Below are 7896 nucleotides of genomic sequence, written 5' to 3' on the forward strand. Positions count from 1 at the left end.
CCACACAAACTCGCACACACTCTCATTGTGTAAAGTGAAAAGTGCAACAAATCCATCTCCTTCTCCAAGCTAATAGAAAAGTGCAAGAGCTCCATCTCCTTCTCCAAGCTAGTAGAGAATTTGAGAGCCTACACCAACACTCTTGGCTATGGAATGAAAATCTAACCAATAGCCATGCTTCAATGCTTAAGCTTTCCATCTTGTCCATCTTCATTACTATGCTATTATGTATGCTAGCAAGAAGAGTGATGATAAGTGAGGAACTACTTCTTTCTCCTATGGAATGTTTCTTCTTCCTCTTCCCTTCCCTCATTCCCCGCTAGCTCTCTCCATCGTCGAAGGTGTTTGAGGCCTTGGGACTGAGGCTTGGGATAGTTAATGATTTTTGCAAAGTTTATGTTATGCCCGTGATGCATGAAGCTTTCCATTTTTACTGCATCACCTAGGTCACAAGGAACACAAAGATTGTATTGTACCAAGTCTCTCCTAATGGGAGAATCTATAATACAAATTCCTATTGGAGGGGGGACCAACTCCACATAGATCCGGTCCTCTAACTGTCATGTTCTTTAAACTCTCTCTCTTGCAAAAGTATTGTTCATGCCAAGTTAACTAAGTACTATGTTTATGTTGCTACCATCAATTAAGTTCACCCTCTATGGTCTCCAAGTAGTATCACAAAAATGCTTTCTCTAATTTTCCTAATTCTGCTACTCTCAAAGTTCATAGGCCATTTCCATTACATCGTTACTCCACGAATCATAAAATTCCTCATCATCATCGTCTCACTAATGTCTTGAATGGAAAATTTGTCCACTATTTTTTTGCAATCAAGAGTATCATAAGTTCCTGTTGTCTCAGTTTTCACTTTTGTTCCACAATAGCATTCACTATCTAAAAGGGCATTATGTCCAAACCGTCTTCATTGCAAACTATTGTGGGTGTTATCTCATTCATGCACACATCTCAAGTCACCGTTATCTACTCCCATACAAAGGGTTCAAATAACTCCTCTAGAAATGCTCTTGCATGTAGCTCTTATCCTCTACCAATCGCTCTATGATACAATCTTCTTTTTTTAGGCTTCCACATTGAGATGATCCTCACATCCAAATATGCAATGACCAGTGTTGGAAAGGTCGGGAAGTGTATGTGTGTTGTCTGTGTATGTAGATCTAGATGCAGAGATGTCAAGAATTCTGCTGATTTTTTGTCAGTATAGGCTCTGCTTTATTTTTGGTTACCTTTTTTTTGTGCATGTCAACAATGATAGGCTATTTGCTATTTTTCTGCAAATCTAGGCAGTGTTAAGGCATGGTAATGTCAATTTTTTTGTAAATGTAAGTAGAAAAAGAAAAAAAAACGCCCTCTAAGTGGTTGTGATTTTTGAATTGATACCAAAAAAAAACCACTCCAACTAGGCTCCCGTGTAGGTGAGAAAAAGAGAGAGTCCCATTGGCCCCGGCCTCCGTCTTGATTTATACATGTAGAAAGTACGGTCCTCCATAGCTTCCTTTCAAGTGAAAGAATAGTGTGTCTCATGTTATATATATCACCCACTTCTCAAGGGCAAAATGAAGCATGTGGAATTTAGGATTCACCTTTTCTATCCACTAGCTTCCTTTAGACTTTTCCTCTTGTGCCTACACACCCAAGTAGAAATCGACTATTTGGGAGTTACGAGAGTTTTTGATAATGGAATCATATTCTCTAAAGCACACCATATTCCTTTGAACAATATGCTAATTTTGAGCTATCACATGACCTATTCCACTTCACGCACATGAACAAGGGTTAGAAAAAACAAGAAAAATCGAGTAAAAACGATAGAAATAGCTTGTGGTGAGGCCTCTTACAGTACTTGTCAACACTTTTAGGATATACGTATCACATGTATTTATGGTCTCAATGAGTGCTAGAGTTTGAGCAATTAGATAGTGCCTCAAATTACATAGGATTCCATTATCCACCCACGTTAGGTTCCTAGCCTTGGGTTGGGACCCAATGTAGTGCAACCAAAGACCCACACATCGCGGTGGCTAGTAACTCTTCATCTGATTTTGACATGATGGAGGGATACCCTACCTTACACCCAAAAAATACAAACCAAAACGTAACTATCTCGGCCCCACAACCAAGTGCTAGTGTGTTTAGTCGCCTAATGGAAACCATTAGTCAATCCACTCGTTCGAAGCCTATAGCTAGTGAAGTAAACGAATGCAACGTGGAGGTAGATTCACCTTTCACTTCTCATGTAGACCTATACTCCCCAAGAGTGTCCATGTCAATATCCTACCCCCCTGCATTCATTAGAGACCCTACCAAGCCATCACCCTATGAAGTTCTACTAGCCGATGGAAGACCCCTATGACAACAATCATGCCAATCGAGCAACCGAGTGCTCCCAAATTAGCAATCATTGACAGACCATAGGGAGCCATAATGCCTCCATTTTGAGGGGAACCTTCAACATGCCAAGCTTAGAGATGGTATTTCTCAATGAAATTGGGAGTATTACCTATAAATCAAAACTTTGTTTGACCGACATGTACATGGGCTACACAAACCATGTGGATTGGTTAGAGGTTGTACAATCCATGTCTAGTGACACAAATGTAGAGAAGCGGCAACGGATGGTCTGTGATGTCATCCATGGGGTTTTCTAATTGGAGAGGTAAAACAAGGGAATTAACATTCCTTCGACATGTCCTATGAGATTCTTAGATACAAGAAAGGCCAAACAACAGACCCTATCACAAATGGAGACTCCCTTAGTAAGTCCCGTGTATCCTTCATATGTTGTTTTGCATGGAGTCTCAATACAATGTGAGCCCACAAGCGATAGTTTTACCTTTCCAATTGAGCTCATCTTTTCCTCGAAGACGCTACGGCTACTATGCTTATCCCAATAATGAGCATGGCAAAAACTACACCCTAGACCTCATTCGTTAGTAAAGCACCACTACTTAGTAGCATAATTCCTACAAAAATATCTACAAATGTATATCAATCATATGTATCTATGCGCCCTCATGTCCATGTAGCTCCTACGCCCCCAATTATTTTGACATCTTGCACTCCACGACCACCTGACTAGTTGTTAGAGGTATCACTACTTGGGAAGCAGTCACCACCAATGCAATCCAATTGGAAGACAATTTAAAGATTGAAGGAGAAAGAGTCTCTATATAGCCAAAAGCTACAAGCTCGCAAGCAATTGGGCATGAGCCGATGACCCTAATGCCAATCGTGAAAGAGCCAAAGATATCTGAGATGGCTTTGGCCGATCTCACCAAGGTTATCCAAGAAAGCCTTAGGGGTAATCATACTCCACAAAATAATCATATGTATCCAAGAAGGGAGCAACAATGGTGCTCTGTTTGCTTGGGATTACATAGCACCAGTAAATGCCCTACCTTTAGAATAAAGTTTAACAAGACTTGCAATGCATGTGGTAGGTATGGCCATCAAGATAAGGATTGCCTAGTGTTGAATTGCATAATGAAAAATAGATCACCCCTAGCCTTCATAGACTCACCTCAAGTTCCTGCATTAATGCCTACCCTGCCTATTGAGCAACCCTCATACGATATGGTTCCTAGAACCCAAAATGTTGTCCAAATTGCACCATTACCTCCTCCAGTGCTAGGGCCACAGCCTCAGCATTCGAGAGTTACCTCTATGAACCGAGGTTGTGATCCATCTAGTACTTATTTTGATTGCAAAGATGACATAGACTCTAGTGTCACCTATGGAGTAGATACTCTTGAGGAGTGTCCCCAGTACTACATGGAGGACCATTGGGGACAAGTCAAGCATGTATATTAAGCTACGGCTCTTGAAACAAGAGGCCAAAACATCAATATCATTGCCAGGAGACCTCGTCTTCAATGCTACAAATGTGGTGGACCACATTGAGTAGCTGATTGTCCTATTAGAATGCAAAGGAAGGGAGCACATTGGCAATGCCAATACTCATTTGTAATTGCTATGGCATAGACCATTTGATTTCTTAATGCCCTAATAATACTAATACACCAAAGATTACACCATTGAACTTGATTGAGATTGCTGATGGGACACCACAAACTACACGGGTAGTACCAGTGAATGCACTCACACGACCGATGCTCCAAAACCTAAATTACATCGTGGAAGAGAGAGATGTTGCATCAATTAATCAAGCGAGGAAGAAGAAAACACAAAGGAAGAGATCCCTAAAAGCTACAAATTCAAGCCCTAGTTCAAAGACCAACATAGGGACAATTGTGATTTCTATGTATATGAATGATCTTGAAGATGATTCCGATTCAATAGAAACCATGGAGACTAAAAATGCCACCATAAGGAAGAAAACCAATGAGGACCACCATGAAAGAGAATCAAGCAAAGAAATGATTAGGGGAGGACATAGGGTAACCACTTCCATACCACCAATGATGCAATGAATGTCTTCAAGGCTAACCAAATCATGCAAGAACGTCCAAGAGAAGCCACAAGGACCAAAACCCAAGAGAACCACGAAGAAAATTGGGACTTACCCAAACCGTGTAGAGGAGATTGAGCGAGTTAAGCATTTAAGAAATTTGGTAGAGGAGACCCAAAGAGGGCTCGAGTGAGAACCTAGATAAATTAGGATTACGGATATAGTGTTCCCTACACAACTGCAACCTCAAGGAGATCCTAATCCGCTGGCCATACCTAGTATCATCTTGGAGTAAAGTGGGATCCAAACATCGAAAAGTGAGAATAATCCTTTCTTGATTGAAAGAACTTTTAGTGAGGGATTACCTGATCCCCTCAAAGAAATGGATATCCCATCTTCACTAGCCTTAGGTCATGGACTAGAATCTCAAAAAATTCCCTTTAACATTTCCAAATTAACGGATGTCATGGCCTTTGAAGTCAAAACCAATATCATGTATAAATTGTACGGGGATCTAGAGCTATTTATGGCTCTTCAATCATTTCTCAATGGAGAACTAAAAGTTGGCCTACCACAATTTTCACAAATGAGTAGGCCCAATGAAATCCCAATTGAGGAGGAATGCTTGGACTTACAACCCAAACTAGATGAAAGCTCAATTATTGAAATACTTGTCAACAAGTTGGGAAAATACTTTGAAGGCAATGTATCTAATGCAACCCTACCAATCACTACTAAAGGATTTGATGTGAATGGAATCCTTGATGGTGGTGCAAGAGTGAGCATTTTAACAAAAAGCTGCTGGGAATCTATGGGAGGACCTCATCTTGAAGTCATGAACGTAGTGGTAGAAATGGCCAATGGATTTATCATTACGCCTTTTGGAATGCTAAAAGATCTCAAGATCAAGGTCCATGAACACAAGTTAAGGCATACCTTCATCGTTATGAACTTCTCCAAGCATCTAATGTCATTTGAGATGATCTTAGGGCACCCTTTCATGAGGGAATAAAAAATGGTACATGTTTGGTCTAGAAATCACGTCTACTTATAGTTCCAAAAACCACGTCATCCAAGTTGATCTTGTAAGTGGTCAAGTGCACCCTTTAAGGAATATGCTTATAATTGATAATTGATTGGACACCACCATTCACTCAACTTCATTGAAGTATTGTTACACATGTAAAAAGGACATGGATATCAGGGAAGACTCTCCTTATATGAATGTCCTATCAAGAATGGCTGAGTCAGACAACATTGATTGGGTACACCTCGTAGCAACCATAGACACTTAGGCAATAGAGGAACAACTTTGGTAACACCTAAGGGTGAAGAAATACTATAGGTTGCACCAATGAATATGTTAAGTGCCATGCATATGTCTTCGTAGGATATGAAGAGTGAAGGCTTGAATGACATCCAAGATGCTAGTGCCTCAGGAGATTGTGATCAATGTGCCTCAGAGACTAAATCATTGACATAAATTGATTTTGATCTTGAAAGGGAATCTGACTTGCATATTAGCTCAAGTCAAGAAACCAAACCCTCAAGGCCAAGTACCACGTCCTATAATGATGTATCTTGGAGTGAAAAGGACACAAATGAGGACAAATCCAGTGATTCCATGCTAGAAGAAACCCAAAATCAAGAATTTGACAAGAGGAGTAAGAGATATACTAGGCGTAGACAAAATGTATGAATATGGAAGCTTTTTGAAGAATAGACTCAGATTTGTTTTTTACCAAATCAATGTCATAAGCTTGTTTCAGTTTTGTCGATAGTCAAATCATTCACATATTTGTAGTCAAAGCCTTCTTTTAGCTTAAGTTATTGTCATACCAAACTTTTATACGGGTTATAGACATTGCCATGAAAATAAAGTGGTTAGACCTCCCATTTTTCTGTTTAGTCGAGCTTCTGGTTGGCACACGCACGCGCACGCGCACACACACACACACACACACACCCATGTTGTTGTCCGTGGGGGGGGGGAGGGGGGTTGTACTCGTAGTTTCAGATGATTGAACTCTGCCATGGTCTACACCAAGTCCATCGTTAGTGGTTTGGGCTTGAGGGGGGGATTGTTGGGTTTTCCAAGCCCTTTTGTCATCAGTCGTCTACCTGTGGGAATACATCTCTATAGCATGCATGCAGGCTCAGTTTAGTGGAGTCTTTTGCATGGAAATATTGGTCTATATATGTATAAGGTGTTATTGTATTAAAACATAGCGTGTTCTTCTTTGTATTAGTGTTGAAGCTCTTCTCTCTCGTTCATCTTCCTTCTCTGCACGCTCCTCCAACAACTGCCATGGATCTCCAATGCAATCCACCATAGACGTTCCTACCTATCACACTAGTGGTGGAAATAGAAAGGATAGACCTTTCCCCACTAGATCTACCAAGTACCTCTACTCAGGGTGGGCTACATGATTTTGAAGAAGCTAAAGAACTAACAGATGCCAGAGGGGAGATGCAGAAATGGATAGCAAAGATTCCAGATTCATCTCAAACAAAGAATTTATGTTATACAAACTCAAGGTCTTAAAATCCACTGCTCTACTGATGATAAAGCCTAATGAAGTGGTCAAGAACCTTGGCCATGACATGATTCCATTGCCACTTATGAAGCAAGAGGCTCTATTATGGAAAAGAAAGCTCTTACCAGCACTTGAAACCAACCAAAAAGGGGATTGCAAAGATGTGCCAATCTTGGCAGGCAGGTCCTTGCCATCTTAGAGAATCAACCTCTATGGCACAAGAAGTGGTTTGAGAAAAGACCACATGACGAGACAATCTACCGAAATGCACCAGAACACTTCAGTATCAACCCAACGTTTTGCCCTATCATTAGAAGGCCATGGTGGGAGAGTTATGACACATGGCAAAGCAAGGAACCATCAGTATTGAACTATCCAGTATTGTCAAAGCCAATCAAAAACTATAGGCCAACCGAGCCATATATGGTGCACACTCTATAGGCAACGATCACTCAAATGCGGGATGTTCCTAATCTCACCTGCTAGATGCTAGTAAAAATTGCCAAGATGATAATGTAATGCGAGTCTTACCACGCACCGAGCGAGTTTTTGCGAGCAAAGACAAACCCGAGCAGATTTTTGTACGCATCTATAAGCATCTAGCTCAACTCCATCTCTCTAGTTATATCAACTCTCAAGTCATGATGTGTTTCTTTTTGTATGATGTTCATAGTGCTCCATTGTCAAGTACATTGGTTACGATATTTCTACAATATATAATGTGATAACTACAAAACCCTAGGGGTGTGAGTGTTTACATGGATGCATAAAAATATTTCAAGCTCAAAACACATAGAGTGATAGAGAGAGCACGACTTCTTCTATATCTATGATTGTGCTTTAGATTCCCTAGTTAAACAAACAGATCTCGATTGTAATTTCATGTGGCCTTCACTTTCAAGGTAAAAAATTGGGAACTTTTTTGGTTAAAAA

The sequence above is a fragment of the Adiantum capillus-veneris genome, chromosome 29, assembly GCF_014529385.1.
Source record: "Adiantum capillus-veneris isolate H3 chromosome 29, ASM1452938v2, whole genome shotgun sequence".
Taxonomy (NCBI): Eukaryota; Viridiplantae; Streptophyta; class Polypodiopsida; order Polypodiales; family Pteridaceae; genus Adiantum; species Adiantum capillus-veneris.